The sequence below is a fragment of the Primulina eburnea genome, chromosome 1 (genome assembly GCF_022965805.1).
Source record: "Primulina eburnea isolate SZY01 chromosome 1, ASM2296580v1, whole genome shotgun sequence".
Lineage (NCBI taxonomy): Eukaryota > Viridiplantae > Streptophyta > Magnoliopsida > Lamiales > Gesneriaceae > Primulina > Primulina eburnea.
The window spans coordinates 57,178,049-57,199,353 of NC_133101.1; positions in this window are offsets into that span (position 1 = coordinate 57,178,049).

The following is a 21,305-nucleotide window of genomic DNA, read 5'->3' on the forward strand; positions in this document are numbered from 1 at the left end:
TCATCATCTCTGACTCTCATCTGATGATAACCCGATCGCAAGTCAATCTTGGAGTAAACAGAGGTACCCTGAAGCTGATCGAACAAGTCATCGATACGAGGTAATGGATACTTGTTTTTGATCGTCACACGATTCAGCTGGCGATAATCAATACACAATCGCATCGATCCATCCTTCTTCTTGACAAACAAAACTGGAGCTCCCCAAGGTGAAACACTCGGACGAATATAACCTTTATCAAGAAGATCCTGCAATTGCTGCTTCAGTTCCCTCATCTCTGACGGCGCAAGACGATAAGGGGCACGAGAAATTGGTGCAGTCCCTGGCATTAACTCAATGCCAAACTCCACCTCTCTAACCGGAGGAAAACCAGGAATCTCATCTGGAAAAACATCAGGAAATTCACAAACCACTGGAATATCCTCTATACCAACACTACCTGTGGACGTATCAATCGCATAGATGAGGTAGCCTTCCCCGCCCGCCTCTAAAGCACGACAGGCTTTCAGAGCAGATACCACTGGCATCGGAGGTCGCGCTCCCTCACCATAGAAAAACCAACTAGAGCTCTCAGTCGTACGGAACTCAACAAGCTTCTGGTAACAATCCACAGTAGCTCGGTAGGTAGTCAAAATGTCTATACCCAAAATACAATCAAAGTCTTCCATCTCCAGAATCATAAGATTCGCAGTCAACTCGTTACCCTCAAAATCTAAAAGACAACCCATCACTAGACGCTTGGCTAAAACCGAATGACCCATCGGGGTAGAAACAGAAAGAATAACGTCTAGAGAAACATACGGTAACTTATGACGCTTAACAAATCGTGCAGAAATGAATGAATGAGATGCTCCGGTATCTATAAGAACAAAAGCAGGAATACCGCATAAACAAAAAGTACCTGCTATGACTCTCCCGGTCTCATCTGCAGCCTGATCCTGGTTCAGCGCAAACACCTGACCTTGGGCACGAGGTCGAAGATTCGAACTACCCACTGCCTGACCCTGCCTCCTCTGCTGAACAGTCGTCTGAGATCCAGAACTGGATCCTGCTCCACCTCGCAACTGAGGACAATTCTTTTTAATATGCCCCATCTCTCCGCACTGATAACAAGCTCCTGCGGCTGCTCGGCATTGCTCCGATGGATGGTTCTTCCCACAATGCGCACAAGATTCCTTCTTCTTACCAAAATGGAAAACACCGCTAGATCGAGATCCAGATCCAGAAGAAGACGAACCAGATTTCTTGAACGACTGAGATCGAGGCCTCAAAGTACTCGGAGGTTTAGAAGAAAGAATAGCCCTACCACGCTGGAGACTGATCTCTGCCTGGCGACACCGGTTCACTAACCCATCATAAGAAGTAGGATTATCACAGACAGTGACTCGGTCAAAGATCTCCTGGTTAAGACCCTGGAGGAAATGGTCATACTTGGCCTCAGAACTGCCACTGATATGAGGAGCGAAGGGTAACAACTCGAAGAATTTCTGCTGATACTCATCAACAGACATACTCCCCTGCTTAAGATTCAGGAGCTCAATCGTCTTCGCCTGGCGAAGGGCTGGAGGAAAATACAGCTGCATGAAAGCTGCACGGAAATCGGCCCAAGTCACCCTACCCTGGGACTGGACTAGCGGCGCAGAAGTCGATCGCCACCACTTGCGCGCACGGCCCTCGAGAAGAAAGCTAAGGGTCTCTATCTTCTGCTCCTCGGTGCACTGAAATGCACGGAAACAACTCTCCATGCGCTCTAACCAGTCCTCAGCATCATCGGGAGTCTCTCCACCGACTAGAGGCTTAGGCCCCATCTGAATAAAACGATGCAAATCAAAACGCCTAGGACCACAAATCAGAATTCTCAATTTTCTACGACATTACTACTCTCGTCATCAAAGTGGTCAGCCATTGCTACAAGATAGAATGGGGTAAAATGGTCAACGAAAATCCCAAAACAGAAATCTATATCCCAAAATCGTAAGCATGCTCTGATACCATAAATGTAGTGACCCGTTCCAGAATCACCTACTAGTTGAGAACTAAGCATGCAATTAACTTAATTAATAAAAATCAGAGATAACAGCGGAAATATGGTTAACAACAATAGTTTATACAACCCAATCGAAATCCAAAATACTCAACTAACTGAAAGTATCTGCTACAATCATATCAAATCAAATGGAAAACACTGAAAACTAAACCAACCAGCTACTCAATGTCCTCCTCCTGCTCCTCCTGAGCCATCCAACCTGAGGCCTGCCCCGTGGAAATGGGGTGTCCAAGATAAACCAAACCGAGGACGTGAGCGATAAGAACGCCCAGTACAAAAGCATGAGTATACAAACCTATATGAAATGCACATGCTATGATATGATACCAGGGTAGTCAAGAAACAGGAGTCACAAAAGATCTCAAAATGCTCAGTCTAGAGGCGCCAAGTGGATAGTGCCGCGCGGTCCTACCTCTGGGTCACTGCATCCACTGCAAGAACAGACGTGGACCTAAAATGTCCCGGATCACCGAAGCCCTCCCGACCCGTCGGCCACTGTGTACTCTCGGTGTCCATGCGTCCACAAGACAAGAGGGCTGAGCGGCCCCACAAGATATATAGCTTATCTCGAAAGAGATACAGCTCAACAGTAAAGGCTATCTCGAAGGAGATACGGCTCAACATGAAATGCAACATGCATCATAAATCTTGACATAATAGCATGCATCATATGACATATAACAATGCACCACATAATCATGCAACACATATAAGAATGTATACTCGACCAGGATATCTCGGATAGTACTTTCGTACCTCTATCACAGCAATCCTAATCCACTGGAATAACCAGACAACAGGTCTAGTCCAAGCCTATTCATCAAGTGAAAACCATCACTAAAACTTATCTACCAGACTTAACTAGATAATCCTGAGATAATACTGATACAATTCCAAACCTTCGTCCGTCGCTAGCCCACTGATGCCGCTAGCTCCCAACTAGAGCACAGCTCCGCTACAAGACCAGCAGCTCCCCGCTAGTGCCCGAACCTCGGAAAAAGACTAGAATCTCACAGAAACGACTGAAATGCTATGGAACTCTCTGAATTGGCGAGTCACAAATGAAGCCTCGCGCCTCTATTTATAGCCACTGTTCGGACGATCCGAACCATTTCGGAAGCTCCGATCCGGCACACTTCGGACGGTCCGAACTCTGATCGGACGATCCTATCCTTGCATGACTTCCACGAGTACAGCCACCTGTCTCGGACGATCCGAACCCCAATCGGATGATCCGAACCTTACCACGTGTCCAGAACCCTTCCACGTGTCCAGCCACCTGTCCCGGACGATCCGAACCCCAATCGGATGATCCGAACCTTACCACGTGTCCAGAACCCTTCCACGTGTCCAGCCACCTGTCTCGGACGGTCCGACACCTGGCTCGGACGATCCGAACTCATCGGACGATCCGAACTCATCGGACGATCCGAACTTGTTCGGTCCTTCCGATCCCACCGAAAATATAATTAATCTGATAATTAACTCAAATTAGGAATCGGGTTACTACAACTGCTTACCATCCTCAGACAGACGGACAGTCAGAGCGGACTATCCAGACTTTAGAGGATATGTTGAGAGCCGTAGTGCTAGATTTTGGTACTAGTTGGCAAGATTCCTTACCTCTTTGCGAATTCTCTTACAATAATAGCTACCAGACGAGCATTGAGATGACACCGTTTGAAGCTTTATATGGTAAGAAGTGCAGATCTCCGCTATACTGGGATGACGTTTCAGAGGTACCAGAACTTGGGCCAGATATGATTCGTGACATGACTGAGAAGGTGAAAGTCATTCAGAAGAGAATGAAGACGGCACAAGATAGACAAGCCAAATACGCCAATGTCAGACGTAGACCGTTGGTATTCGAGCAAGAAGACAGAGTATTTTTAAAGATTTCTCCATTCAGAGGCGTTGTCAGATTTGGCAAGCGTGGAAAGTTGTCTCCTAGATACGTCGGTCCTTACGAGATCCTAGAGAAGATTGGCGATCGAGCATATCGACTGGCTCTTCCTCCTTCTCTATCGGGAATACATGACGTTTTTCATGTATCAATGTTGCGTAGATACATGCCAGATATTTCTCATGTCATTCAGCCTGACGAAGAGGAGCTTGATCAGACCTTGAGCTATGTTGAACAACCGATACAGATCCTTGATCGAAAAGAAAAACAACTCCGTACGAAAACCATTCCACTTGTGAAAGTTCAGTGGAGTCGTCATGGCATTGAAGAAGCGACTTGGGAAACAGAGGCAGATATACGACAGAAACATCCCGAGTTATTTACTTAATGTAAGTAAATTTTCAGTCTTGATTATATTACTTCTTATGCATGATTTGAGTGATTGTCCGAGATTTCGAGGGCGAAGTCATTTCTTAGAGGGGGAGAAATGTAATGCCCGAGAATTTGATTATCGTAATTTGCTATGAGATTAGTGAATTAAATAGATATAATTGTAAACGGGTCACTACGAGACCAGATTGGACAAAGAATATAAATTTCATAAGTTTCGGGCAGAACTAGTGGCGCCCGAGCGGTAGAAAGTGACCGCCCGAGCGCCAATGGTCAAGGAGATGATGTTCGGGCAGAAGGTGTGGCGCCCGGGTGGAATTTTATGACCGCCCGAGCGCCAGAACCAGACATCGCGGGCAGAACCTTCCGCGCCCGGGCGGTAGAACTTAACCGCCCGAGCGCCGAGCTCGTGCCCGGGCGGTAAGATTCGACCGCCCGAGCGCCAGCGAGATTTGGCAAGAGTGAGCCACGTTTCTTATGCATGCAAGTGGGATATATATATAAACGATTTTCCCTCAGAAATCTGATAAGAATCAGAAAGGAAAAAGCTCCGAGAGGCTTTTGAAATCCTTACGCTTGCATCTTTCAATCCGTCCGTCAGATTTTAATCCGACTTCGGTACCGTGTTCCTATCGTTGTAGGCTACGCGTGGACGTAAGTTTTATTATGTTTTGGCATGTCTTGAAATTATGATGTGGAAAGAATCAGATATGATTCATATATGTTGTTTCTGACATGTGAGACATTGTATAATTGTAAGCGGATTTAAGAACTGACACTGTATAGAATTATTATGAATTTCAGAATTGAATTGACTGGGATATGGTATCAGAATTATACCATTATCAGTTATGAATTGGGGGAAATGATGTAGATTGTTTAATATGGAAATTGTGCAGTTAAATTGTACCGAGATCACGTATAGAATTAGATATGGGTTGATTAGACTTGAGATTAATAGAATATGTATTCCCATTTGTATTTCAGATCTGATAGTGACAGATTCATCTTCGAGACTTCGACGATTGTGCGACGAAAGGTATAGTACATATTTTGTTTGGGGAATCACGACTCAAATGAGGTCACATTTGAGTTTCCCAACTAAAATCACATACTTGTTTTATTGTTTATATCTAGATATGATTATGATTGTTTATAGATTTGTTTATAGAACTTGTATACAAATCTTGCTATGCTTTGTTTACAGATCATGTGGCATTGCATTAGAATGATTATGCTTGTTTACAGATTGTGTATTCATGCATTAAGATAGGACAGTCTGGAGATCAGGCAGACTACTAGACGTTCGGCGATATCACAGCTTAGGGGAAGATCACCGCCCCTATTGTAGACGCGGATACAGATCAGGCCGAAGTCTAGGAATAAGACGTACAGCACCTCGATTGGGAGGGTAGGTGACAGCCAGTGACGTCTTATTCACAACGGGATCCCTAGAGTTCTAGTTGAGTCGAGTCTAGACATGATTAGATTCGCATTGCATGATTTTATATGAATGGCATTCATATCAGCATGTTTCATGTTTTAGATTGTTTAAATGCATGTATACATGTTTATACTGGGATTTGTTCTCACCGGTTTTCCGGCTGTTGTTATTTCTGTATGTGTGCATAACAACAGGTGGGGCAGGATCTGGGTCGAGACAGAGATGATCGGGTTAGTGTGGAGATCACGGGCTTAGCAGATGAACCAGTAGTGGTCTTTTAGTATGTACTATTTTGATACTGGTTAGTTGAGGACATACAGAGCAAGACATGTATTTTGTGTTTGTATGTTTGTAATTTAAATAAAGAATTTATGCTTGTTTAGTTACATTTGATTTAATGTAAAAAAAAGCGAAAAATTGACCCATATTTTAGAATAACGATCCATTTAATCCCAAGAAAAAAGAATTAGAGCCCGGGTCCCCACAACCCCGTACTAGGAGAGATTGGCTCTGATACCAACTGCCTAATGTCTGAAGTAAATATCACAATTTTGTTGATTTAGTAATGTGATATCACTAAATAATTAATTATTTTTAGAGAATGAAATATGACATATCTTGGTCATATGAAGTCCAAATGATTTGAAATTTGTATATAATATAGAAAACTCGAAAATGTAGAAGTTTCATGTTTTGAGTTTTGGCATATTTGATCGTTTGACTAGTCCAAAGAGATATGCCGATATTAAAAATGTTAAATATTATATATTATAGTATATTATTTTATTAATATAATATAATATTAAAAAAATGCATTGAGTCGAATTCCACGAACTCAGTAGAGGATATCCGACAGAGAGGTGAGACCGTGAAGAGGATATAGCATTTTAATTTTCTTTTCGATCTTGTGATTTATCGGTTTATCCAATCGACGAATCTATTTCAGTTTTAGAATCGTTGACACGAGGTCTTCGATTTGAGATATAAAATTTTTATTTTTGGTGATGTTTGAAACTCGTCGATTTCTGGAATAAATCCGATAAATTGTTAAATTATACAGAAATCGAAGATTGTTGAATAGTGTATACTTTTAACGAAGTAGATAAGATTATTTTTGAATTATTCTCAATTTATTATAATTAGGGATTTTAATCATTGGATTGAGATTTGAGAGTTGTTTTTTATCTAATATTAATTATGATTTTATACTCGGAGTCTACGAATTATAGGCTATACGTTGATATAAAGTTTTTGTAGTTTAACGAATGTTGTAAAATATCCTATTATTTGATGTTAATTTATTAGGGTGTATTTAATGTTAGTATTGTGAATTTAATACACCAGAATATTAATTTGTTGAACGATAAAATTTATAATCGAGGTTTATATTTTGTTGAATTCACTGGTGTTGGGTTATTTCATGTTGTGCATTGATGCTATTATAATTGTGTTGATATGGTGATAGTGATATGATAATTGTTGTTGAATTATTTAGATATGTCACAAGCCTCAGAATCAAAGAAATAACCAGATTTTATATATACTCGATTATCAGGTATGTGTTGACGTACGAGCATACATTGTTATTGTTTAGTATTGATAAATACTATTGTGTAGAACGATGATAAATAATTGGATATGAGTGATTTGATATTATATTTGTTAATGTTTATTATTGTTGATGTTGTTGGCTGTCGTTGTTGGGAGACGTCAAATTGATGTTGTTCGTTCAACGATATTGTTGTCGCCAGAGTTGGGGTGCAACGTATCGTTGATGTGTTCGTTCGACAATATTGCTATCGCCGGAGTTGGGGTGCGACGTCTCGTGGATGTTGTTCGTTCGACGATATTGATGTCGCTGGAGTTGGGGTGCGACGTATCGTCAATGTTGTTGCTGCAGTAGTATGTGAGTGATGTCGTTGATATCGTTGGAGGTTTGATTGTCCAGAAACATCAAAAGAGAGTATTTCTGTTATGATTTCAGTTATATTTTATGTTGTTAATATAATTTTTATGTATTACGATGATGATTGTTGTGTATGCTCACCCTTTAGAGCTGTTTCTGTTGGACATGTTACAGGACTATGTCGTGAGACAGGATAGTGGTGAAGGACTAGGTGCGTCTAGTTAAACAGTCCAGTAGTTGATTGTAGATAGAGACAGTATAGCTCATTGTCGTATTTGAGTTGTATGTGTGTTTTTTTATTATACAGTTTCTGTTACACTGATGTAAATAGTGTGGTGGTTGCATTATTTTGTCGTATATGCATTATATTATTACGTCGTTGAAAAGAAAATTTTTATGCATACGATGTCACATGTTGTATGATTACGTGGCGAAGTTTGGGGCGCCACAGTATCATAAATATATAAATCAATACGTAGATTTATATATTTTGCTATCTAAAGTTTCTAAAATTAGTACACCAACATTGTTAATTGTTTTGTATTCAAACATTTATAGTAACCGTTGGGATTACTAAAAGTATTCTAATTTTATACTCAAAATCTTATTTTTTATAACATATCTAAAATAGTTGGCACTCAAATATCATATATTAGTATCATATTTTTAATGTTTTGCTCCGTTTTTAATCCGTGAAAAGATATGGGCTTAGGGAGTGCATGCACATTTTTTTGTAGATCAAGGAGTGTAGATAGAGATTTAAAGATAATTCACCCCAATAGAAAAGCAAGCAGGAATATAAAAAAATGGATGGAATAAACATAATGACAATTAATGATCAAACTAAAATTCTCGGGCTTTTTATTATCGGTTATGGGAGTTTGTAGTAATTATTTTAATAATTTAATAAAATAAAGTAAAATCGGAAGTGTTTATGACATTAAAATATCACGCCAATACAGTAAGTGTGATAATTTTTTTAATTAAGAAAAAGGTAAGTCACGCCCACCGAGTAGGCGTGACTTGTAATTTTTTTTTAAATGGACAAGTCACGCCTATGCTTTTATTACAAAAAATAAAGTTGTACGCCTCCGTCGTGCAACATGTGTTAAAAGTTATAAAACCATAGCGTAAATAATTATTCGGGGACATTATTATACCCCATGTGCATTTCTTCTTTCCTCTATAAAATAAATCGAAGACTATGCATCATTTTTTTCATCATTTCATCTTCATTCATCTCTTCACACGTAAATTCTCGTAATTTTTGAATTAATTTGTTTTATCAATTCACCACAATTTTTAATTAATTTTATTTTTTTCAGGTAAATTTTTGTTCCAACTTCCATATAAAGTATGTATACTAATATAAATTATTTATTTTAGATATTAAATTTATAAATAAAATTATATTTATGTTAGAATTTTTTTTATGTTCTAGGTTAAATATATTTTTTTTTTGTAATTTTAATTATTACGTGTTTATTGTTATTATTGTTTTTTTAAGATATTGCAAATCATTTATTATTATACTTTTTAAAAATGGTATATAAAATGAATGTTATATGTTAATTTTTAATTTAAAAGACCATTTTTTTAAAAAAAATGCAAGTCACGTAGTTTTTTTAAAACAAATATAGAGTCTCGTTTTTAACTTGAATCTTAAAACATTTTTTAAAAAATAGATTCCCCTCTTTATTCAAGGTATAATTATGAGCTACAACATCTTGATTTTTTTGTTATTATTAATTTTTGTATAATTATATGTTACGATAATAATAATTTTAAGCATAATATGTTTTTATATTTATATTTTGTTACCTTGTCTTTCTTAAAAAAAACTCGCGACTTGTTTTATTTTTTTAAAATAATAATAATAATAAAAGTCATGCCATCTAAAAGAGTCGTCTTTTTTTAAAAGTTTTTTTCAAAAAATTTGATTAATTTTTTTAAAAAATAAATAAATTCGGGCTCTTTGAGACAGCGTGCCAACAATATTTATCTAAAAAATATTTTTGTTATAATGCGGTCAAATATTTAGTGGTGTGTGTATATCTTAAAATTATTATGTGTTTGTTATTATTATTTGTGTAGATTTTCAGATTATTATTTATATTAATAGATAGAATAATTACTTTATTCGATTTTTTGAAAACAGTACATACATAGAAGTGACATAATACTTCCGAGTTGTTGCAATGTTGGTTAGTGATGGTTGTATACTACTCGATTCTAAAAGTTATGTGGTCAAACTGTTATATTTACATTTTTTGCAAGATATGCATAAGGTTCGTAGTTACTGTAATGCCCGAGAATTTAATTATTGTAATCTGATATGATTTACTGATTATGAATTGATGTAATTATAGCCGGGCCAGTTCGAGATAAGATTTGAGCAAGTATACGAAATTATACAATTTGGGCCGAAGGTATAGCGCCCGGGCGAAAATGTTTGTCCGCCCGAGCGCCATTGAGTGTTGGTAGAAAGCCGAGAGTCCTTCGCCCGGGCGGAACTTTTTGTTCGCCCGAGCGCGCTTGAATAATTTGTGAGGGCCGAGAGTTCTCCGCCCGAGCGGAAACTTTTGTCCGCCCTAGCGAGTAACGTGTAGCTTGAAAGGCGAGCCACTTGGCCTATTGCATGTTCGTGTGTATATATATATATATATACATGCAAGATTTCTTGGGGGAATTCAGAGGGAAACCGAGGGAAGCTCTTGAGTTTGATTGAAGATTTTGACAATCCGTCCGTCTGTTTTTGAATCCGATTACGGTATTGAGTTCCTAGCAACGCAGGCTTCATTTGGATGTAAGTTTTATTAAGTTTTGAGATGTTTTGAAAATATGATGTTGCTGGAATTGAATATGATTCAGATATGGTGTTTCTGCTACCGTAGACATTATAGAATTGAAGTCAGATTAAAGAACAGATTGCTTCTGTAATTGTTATGATTTTTGAAAGATATTGACTGAGATTCTATATCAGAATTGTGTTAGTATTCAGAGTATGAATTGTATTGACACAGATTATGAGTTCCAGTATTTTAATTGTGATGTTCAGAATTGACGGGGTTATTCAGACTTGTATTATTATACCGTCGAAACATCAGTTGATTGATATTGATCAGATTCAGTATTGATTGAGATTGATCAGACTCTGTAATTATTCAGATTGTATTGTAATGTCGATGACATGAATTAGATTGTATCTTGTTCAGATATTGATCAGATTGTATACTGATTTGAGTATTGGTCAGAACAGATTATGTATTGAGTTATTCATTGATACAGAGTATTCGATATTGTCATTTCAGATTCGAGATGGACAGAGTTGGATACAGGTCATCGTCTTCGTCAGACCGGGACGACAAAGGTATAATTCATGTGATATTCGGGAAGCCACAACTCAAATGAGATATCATTTTGAGTTTCCCAATAAAATCACATACTAGATTATTGTTTATATTGTTACCTGATTATGCTTTGATTATAGAATTGTATTCAAGCATGTAAGTGATATTCAGTTATGAATATGATTATGCTTTGCTTACAAATTGTTATTCATTGCATTTAAGATAGGAAAGTCTTGACAGTCATTGTCAGACTTCTAGACGTTCGGTGTATCTCAACTTAGGAGCAGGTATTACTCCTATTGCCAGCCGTTGATACAGCTCGAACCGAAGTCTAGGAATAAGACGTACGGTTACCACGATCGGTTGCGTAGGTAACAGGCATTGACGTCTTATTCATCACGGGATCCCTAGAGTTATAGATCGAGTCAAGTCTAGACATGATTTGATTAGAACTGCATGCTTATATGGATGTGGCTCCTAGATCATGGGACCCATCATTACTGCTTTCGGTTGGGTTAGCATGTTTTATGATTAAGATTGTTAATATGCATGCTTATCTGATTTGAGTGCATGTTCAGTTAGATTAGATTTCATAGATGATGAACTCTATTGCTATTGTTATTGCTTTTATGCATGACAGCATGTTTCATGAATTATGTGTGTATATGCATGTTTATCATGTTTTATACTGGGATTTATTCTCACCGGAGTTATCCGGCTGTTGTCTTGTTTTGTATGTGTGCATGACAACAGGTGGGACAAGATCAGGGTCGAGAAAACGACGAGAGAAGACGAGTTTAGCGTGGTGATTCCGGACTTACTGTAGACTTGTTTATTTACTTGAATTTAGTAACTAAACCTTAGCCTTAGATTGTACAGTATTGTACTTTTATACTGAAAAGTATTGTATACTGAGATGTATATTATTTAGATTCCATTACCTTCCGCATTTGCATTTCAAAAAAAGAAAAATTTTTAGACCCTGTTTATCAGAACTGATTAATTAAATCCCAATAACGATTAAGAAGATGATTAGCGTCCGGGTCCCCACAACAGGTGGTATCAGAGCGATAGATCCTTTAGGAGAAGATAATCAGAGCCAAGTTCCTTTAGAGATAGATCTTTAGATTGAGATAGTCAGAACTGAGAGATTTTTTTTAGATTGACTTAGATTGAGATAGAAGAGAATGAGCGGGGTAGATGAATTTTCTTTCCTTGCATGTGTGTGCTAGCATGAGATTGATTTTAATGTTGACTGACATTGTGTGCTAGCATGAGACTATGTGTTACTGCTTTAAGATACATGTTTACCTTATTATGTGATTGGAATTGGTATTATGTATTCTTAAGCATGAATCAGATCAGATTCATGATCAGCAGTAAGATGATCATGATCAGAGAAAGATTGGTACAGATTATTAGTACTAGAGTACTAATGTGTTTGGTAATCAGATGTACCGCCCAAAAAAATTCCAGAAAGAGGCAGTACTTCATATGATCAGACATGTAGGTCAGAACCTCAGATAGACGTGTCAGAAATTCAGATGGAAATACAGGTACAGAGGTTCCAATCGTTTCAGCCGCCGGTTCTGGAGGGGAATGAGACGTCAGCAGATTGTGAGAAGTGGCTAGAGGAGACAGAAATGTTATTTGAATTCCTAGGTTTCACAGATGAGTGTAGAATTAGGCTTATTGAGAACCAGTTGCACGAAGCTGCCAGGAAATGGTGGTTACTCACCAAAGGAGCTTTAGAGCAGAGTCGTTCAGTGATTACATGGAAGATTTTCAAAGTTGAGTTCTACCAAAGATTCTTCCCCGTGTCATATAGAGAGGACAGAAGTGCAGAGTTCACGAACCTAAGACAAGGACAGATGAGTATCGATGAGTATTTGGCACAGTTCTTCACCTTGTTACGTTTTGCCCCTCTTATAGCTAGAAATGATCATGCTATATCTAGTCAGTTCATTCAGGGATTAAATTCAGAAATACGTACCTTGGTGAATGTGAAGCAATCGAGTAGTTTTGCTGATACCTTGAACAAGGCCAAAAGAGCAGAAACGGTTCTGACAGGACAACAGGGAATCTTATATGATCTTCCCACATCAAATCCACAGCAAATGCCTTCTAGAGTTGGGATTGGCAGCAGCAGTGATAGGAAGAAAGAACCATTGAAGATTCAAAAGAAACAGTTCAAGAAGTTAGGAAGTGATTCCTCTAGTTCCAGCAGTCCTAGTCCGAGCTATACCGGAGTGTATTGTAGGACGTGTGGAGGGCGACATTCCACAGAACAATGTAAAGGAGTGCTTGGTAAATGTAATGTGTGTAAGCAAACGGGACACTTTGCTAAGGTTTGTCCCCAGAAGGGTTCTCGAAGATCTTAAAGAGCAGGGTCCTTGGTGATAATGACTGAAGAGCAGACTCAGAATTCACAACATGTACTATTTTTTGTATGATTACATTGCATATGTATTGATATGTACTAATGCATTATCTATGAGTATCTGTTAATGAGTAGCATGGAGATATGCTATATCTGTTGGGTTTGTTAGTACCGTAGTATTGATTCCTTGGTTGTTGAGGAGTATGTAGATATCAGAGATCTTTGTGATATGTTATGTACTACAATAAGATGAACCTGGGATTGGGTTAGATTATGATGTACTTGTGTTATATGATTTTGATTGCATTATTGACATGTAATGCTAAACAAGTACAGAAATATCGTAGAATGTGTTCCAGAAATGGTAAGATTAAGACCAGATCTAGTTGAGAAATGAGGATTCTAGATCCGGAATTCCTTAGATTATTGTACTGTTATGACTCGATTATCACAGAAAGGAACAGATGGTATCCTTATGTGTTCAGTCGATATACTGAAATCGAGTCTAGCAGTGACAGATTTGCCAATAATGTATTAGTTGACTGGTGTTTGCCTAGATAAGATTTCAGATGTGTTTGATATCAGAAAGATAGATTTCAGAATTGAATTCAGATCAGATACTGATTGTTGTTTAGAGTACAGCACAGAATAACATTGAATGTACATAATGATATAGAATGAATTGAAAGATCAGTAGAAGAGTATCGACCCGGAGTACATCTGATTTAGTGATACTCTTTGGCATGTGTCAGTATATTCAGAGATGTTCTGATGATTCCATACTTTTTATATCTATGAGATTCTGATATATTGCAGTATTTGATTGATTAAATGGAATATTTGAAGATTTTATTGAATATTTAGAGAACCGTGATTATTGTATACAGAAATTAGGCCGGTATGAATCATAATTGAAACAGATTGTATTCAGAATATGTGATATCTGCAGTTTGTATACCGAATTATTTGCACAGTTGAGACAGAAATCAGCAACTGTAAACGACACAGGTAACAGATATATCAGAATTAGTAGAAATGTCAGAAAGTCAGAATTTCTGAGTTTTACAGATTTCCTTATTCTCTTATTCCCTTATTATGTTATATTTACTTGCATATTGGGATTGATCTAAATCAGTATTTGAGACATCTTACATTGTTTGGGAGCATATTCTATTTGCAGATGAGGTATGACAGATGATTTGGGCACTGTGAAGATTGATCAGTAGTCAGAATTATCAGTATTGCCAGCAATTGTTGTTTATGAGTTTTCTTAAACTCACTAGATCTGTATAGGTTGTTTGTATTTTGAATCTGATTGATATTACTGTGGTTTACATGTATGTTTGATACAGATTAGTGTAAACAGTCAGATATGTGATCAGAATGTTCAGAATTTGTTTGTAATAATCAGAACAGAGCATCAGTCAGAATAACAGATATTTGATTTTGTGTTATATGGGACTGATTATGCTATGATATCAGAATGTTTCAGAATTGGTTACAGATTTTGATATTGATAGTCAGAGCCGAATACCAGGTAGGTATTTCTTCTTTAATTTATGATTATTTACTGATTTGTTTATACAGGATAGTTCGAATCTGAACTCACAGATGGTGTCAGAAACAAATAGTAGTAGATCCAGTTTTCAGTTTGATGATTGAGAATGTATTTTATTCGAACAGATAGTTTTGATATAAACAGATTAGATCAGCTATGACAGAAATTGTACGGAAATGTTGGCAGAAATTATACTGATATGTCTGAATTGCTAACAGAAAAGAAAGAAAGATAGAAATCAGAAGATTTATTACAGAATTGTATAGTTCTAAATAGAAATGAGAGTACATTTCTATGGCTTTCGTAATGACAGTACCGTCATTTTTTTTTCAGATTGTAAGATAATATGATTATGATTGACAGATTGTTCAATCTATATCAATTAGTTTGTACCAGATAACGTACAAACAGAACTAGATGACACAGATTGATGTCAGAAGAATGATCAGAATCAACAGAATGTCGAGATAGAGTATATCAGAAGGTGATTGTCTGGTTGAATTTGTATTCGTGATAGAGTATATCATGAATTCTCTCGTAGATGGTTTTACAGAGTGACAGACCGTCAGAATGGGTTATCCAGATATTAGAAGATTTTGGTACAGCCTTAGTGCTGTATGTTAGCACTAGTTGATATGACCTAATATCACTATGTGACAATACCTATCAGCTTATCAGATTGATAATGAGATAGTATACACAAGACAGTATACGAAGAGTACTACAGATTTCTTTTGAAGATAATTCGAAGAAAGATGCAGATAGTTCAGAATGGACAGATTTAAAAAAAAAAAAAAAACCAACGTCGGATGATGACGATTGGTAGTTGGAAGCTAAAGATTGTTTATGTCTTTGTTTGAGGTAAACAGATTTGTTAACAGCTGATGATACTGATATGTGATAAGCTATAGATTGGTTTATACGGATGTTGTATAGCCAGTATGATGAGATTGTTTTTGTCAGAACTAGTTTAAGGGGTATTATGACATTATACTTCGTGAATTCTTATTACAGACTGGAATCAGATATTTGAGTTTTGGTTTAAACTCTGTACGCATTTCTTCTCATATATCTGAATTGATTGTTGTGAGTTCGAGGACGAACTCAGATCTAAGAGGGGGAGAAATGTAATGCCCGAGAATTTAATTATTGTAATCTGATATGATTTACTGATTATGAATTGATGTAATTATAGCCGGGCCAGTTCGAGATAAGATTTGAGCAAGTATATGAAATTATACAATTTGGGCCGAAGGTATAGCGCCCGGGCGAAAATGTTTGTCCGCCCGAGCGCCATTGAGTGTTGGTAGAAAGCCGAGAGTCCTTCGCCCGGGCGGAACTTTTTGTTCGCCCGAGCGCGCTTGAATAATTTGTGAGGGCCGAGAGTTCTCCGCCCGAGCGGAAACTTTTGTCCGCCCTAGCGAGTAACGTGTAGCTTGAAAGGCGAGCCACTTGGCCTATTGCATGTTCGTGTGTATATATATATATATATATATATATATATATATATATATATATATATATATATATATATATATATACATGCAAGATTTCTTGGGGGAATTCAGAGGGAAACCGAGGGAAGCTCTTGAGTTTGATTGAAGATTTTGACAATCCGTCCGTCTGTTTTTGAATCCGATTACGGTATTGAGTTCCTAGCAACGCAGGCTTCATTTGGATGTAAGTTTTATTAAGTTTTGAGATGTTTTGAAAATGTGATGTTGCTGGAATTGAATATGATTCAGATATGGTGTTTCTGCTACCGTAGACATTATAGAATTGAAGTCAGATTAAAGAACAGATTGCTTCTGTAATTGTTATGATTTTTGAAAGATATTGACTGAGATTCTATATCAGAATTGTGTTAGTATTCAGAGTATGAATTGTATTGACACAGATTATGAGTTCCAGTATTTTAATTGTGATGTTCAGAATTGACGGGGTTATTCAGACTTGTATTATTATACCGTCGAAACATCAGTTGATTGATATTGATCAGATTCAGTATTGATTGAGATTGATCAGACTCTGTAATTATTCAGATTGTATTGTAATGTCGATGACATGAATTAGATTGTATCTTGTTCAGATATTGATCAGATTGTATACTGATTTGAGTATTGGTCAGAACAGATTATGTATTGAGTTATTCATTGATACAGAGTATTCGATATTGTCATTTCAGATTCGAGATGGACAGAGTTGGATACAGGTCATCGTCTTCGTCAGACCGGGACGACAAAGGTATAATTCATGTGATATTCGGGAAGCCACAACTCAAATGAGATATCATTTTGAGTTTCCCAATAAAATCACATACTAGATTATTGTTTATATTGTTACCTGATTATGCTTTGATTATAGAATTGTATTCAAGCATGTAAGTGATATTCAGTTATGAATATGATTATGCTTTGCTTACAAATTGTTATTCATTGCATTTAAGATAGGAAAGTCTTGACAGTCATTGTCAGACTTCTAGACGTTCGGTGTATCTCAACTTAGGAGCAGGTATTACTCCTATTGCCAGCCGTTGATACAGCTCGAACCGAAGTCTAGGAATAAGACGTACGGTTACCACGATCGGTTGCGTAGGTAACAGGCATTGACGTCTTATTCATCACGGGATCCCTAGAGTTATAGATCGAGTCAAGTCTAGACATGATTTGATTAGAACTGCATGCTTATATGGATGTGGCTCCTAGATCATGGGACCCATCATTACTGCTTTCGGTTGGGTTAGCATGTTTTATGATTAAGATTGTTAATATGCATGCTTATCTGATTTGAGTGCATGTTCAGTTAGATTAGATTTCATAGATGATGAACTCTATTGCTATTGTTATTGCTTTTATGCATGACAGCATGTTTCATGAATTATGTGTGTATATGCATGTTTACCATGTTTTATACTGGGATTTATTCTCACCGGAGTTATCCGGCTGTTGTCTTGTTTTGTATGTATGCATGACAACAGGTGGGACAAGATCAGGGTCGAGAAAACGACGAGAGAAGACGAGTTTAGCGTGGTGATTCCGGACTTACTGTAGACTTGTTTATTTACTTGAATTTAGTAACTAAACCTTAGCCTTAGATTGTACAGTATTGTACTTTTATACTGAAAAGTATTGTATACTGAGATGTATATTATTTAGATTCCATTACCTTCCGCATTTGCATTTCAAAAAAGAAAAATTTTTAGACCCTGTTTATCAGAACTGATTAATTAAATCCCAATAACGATTAAGAAGATGATTAGCGTCCGGGTCCCCACAGTTACAGTTGGACAAGCGTTGTACTTGCGTATTTATATCACGAGTTGTGTTCCGCATCTGGATCAGGAAACGAGAAATCATAGATCCTTTATATATTTTACATGTATATTTATTACAATTATTTATTTGAATATGTAATCTTCTTTTGTACACATTTATTAAACTCAAGTTTTGTAGATTTGTGAATGGACTAGAATGACTCACCTATGTCCTGATCTCTTATGATACATCATGCGACCTGAAAATCAAAATAGCTGTGATAATATTATTTAAATTCCACCATACAGAGCAATGTAACAATTGGAACATATGATATAAAATTGATAAAGTCATCTTTACTTTATAGTCTTATGAATTTAATGTACATGCAGATAGAAACATGTAATCACTTGGACACATACACCTACACACTATGTGCAGATCATTCATAATGTACTTGACAAGATGGGAGATGGTCAGATACATTGTATAAAATATAATATTTCAAATATTATCACTTATGTACATGATTTATTTTGTTCATTAATTGCAGTTTAAATGACATGTATACGACCTTGAAGATGCAGACGTTTTGTCTTTGCTCTTAGAATGTAGACATACCATTCTCGAGCGAAGTGTGTGCCCATTGGTATGTTTTCACATTGTGGAGATGCATCACCCAAATCGAGTTCTTCGGCAATTTGGAATATCACAAAACATTACAATATCAGTACTTGATGGAAAGGCGGGGGTACAAAAATTATGATTGAGTCAAACATCATATACTAATAGTGGATGGGTGATAAAATCATCGTAATTTGATTGTTGATAATGAATTGGTTGAAAATTTCGCACGAGATATGATTATGAAACATGATATGTTTCTATAACTCGACGTTTCATATCTCTTATTGAACCTCAACAATAGATTATGGTTATCAGCCCGGTGATACATATTTCAGGTGTGTTGTGGTAAGTGCTTGTTAAACCATTTATTTCCAACATTTTGCACTATATTATTATAATTTATTATTCATATGTTTGATAAGTTTTTTTATTTATATTTTATTTTAGAGATATGATGCATCTATTTTAAAGAATTTATTAAGAAGACTTTTTGTTGACGGTCAACCACATGAGCGTTAGTCGAAGTTGTTAAAAATACTATCCAGACCTGTGACTTACTGTATGATATGTCCTTCAGCATACCCGATCAACATAATCGCCATGCAAGGTATGCAAATAAAAGACGACGACAGAGAGAAGATGATGAACCATCATTCTCGACTCGTGAATGGGACAAAGTATGACTACAAAATCTTGTGCGACTCTCACACTTCACATGGTAGATTTTTAATTACTAAAGTACTTTGTTTATACTCACCGTAATGTACTTATTCAACAATATACTAACTTTCAGAAGAGGGTACTTCACATCAAGATTATGTATTTCGAACTCCATGTGATCGTTATTATGTGCCTTCCTCGTATATTGAATGGGCCCATAAGTTTGCTTAAATGTACCTTTTGGGTTAGTACTTCATACACGCATCATAAATTTCAAATTCCATAGCAGATTATTAGCCTTCCTTTACAAAAATCTTATTTGACTGACATTGCCGTCATAATAAGAAAATTCACCCAAAATATAACATATCACCAATTTCATAAATTAGATATTATCACTCTCAATTGCCAAGCCAGGTTCCCCATAACGTTGATATGAATGTGGGTTCCAACATTGGACTGAAGGTTAATGAAGAAGAAAAAGAACTTGAAGCCCCACAATTAGGGATGACAATTTTCTCCACGGTTTTGGGGCCTCACGGGGAAAACCCGAAACAGGGATGGAGATCTCCGATTTTTTCGGGTGTGGGTTCGGGGATTTTTTAAAATCTCCGATGTAGTTCGGGGCGGGTATGAGATTACTATCCACGTCCTCGAAATCCCCGAACCCGTCCCGAAAATATATTATCAATAATAAAATAATAATATTATTAGTATTAATAATTATTATTAATATTAAAATTATCTCTAATAATAATAGATAATAATAAGTTTTGGTTTGAGAAAATATCTGAATCTGTCATCGTGTTGCCATATTAATATTTTTGAAACGGGGATGAGTGCGGGGATGGAAAGTTGATCCCCGAAATTTCGGGCTTGGAGATTCCCCAAACCCGAAAAAGCGGGGATTGGGGTGGATATGGGGGTGAGGATGACATTCGGAGATGGGGATGGAAATGGCAAACCTGCCCACGCCCCAGCCCATTGCCATCCCTACCCACAATTGGTGCGTAAAAGCAAACGAGTCTCAAACCACGTTATTGTGGGACTTCACATCGTTTGTGCAGGAAAAAAATGTAAATATTTGAATGCTTATGTGCATCATAATATATTAATTTATAAGCTATGTATTATGAGTTTATTTAAATTTACTTTTTTTTTTTCTTTTCAAATTTTGCATTTGTTTTTAAATATTTGCATTGTATTGTATTGATGTATGAGTTAAGATAAGCGATAAATATGAGATGCTATATCTTTATATATACACTACATAATTAACAAGATTCAATATTTATTCAAATTTGACAAAGTTTGAAGATATTCAAATGTAGTAAATTTCACTATTAACTTCAAATATACATAAACTTAAATATTAAAATTTAATTAAATTTGTCACGATACATAATCTAAAATTAGGAAACAATAATAATAGTGTCAAATAAAAAACAAAATGTAATGATTTTACACAACATAAATATATAAAGACATAAAAATCTACTAGTCTGTTAAACAACGAAATACAATCAAATAAAAACAAAAACAAACTGATCAGTTAACATATGATACTTATTAAAAACAAAGAAGAACATACAATCATAATTTAAGATATTGAATCTTCTAGTGTTCCTTCAAAGCCTACAAACAAAAAATACATAAGCACTTAAATATAAGATTATATTTGCAATATGAATTAAATACAAAATTAAAAATCAAATAAATTTTATTGACAGAGTTTTCTATATAACTTTACCTTGAGTTGATCATGAATTTCTAACTTCGCCTTACC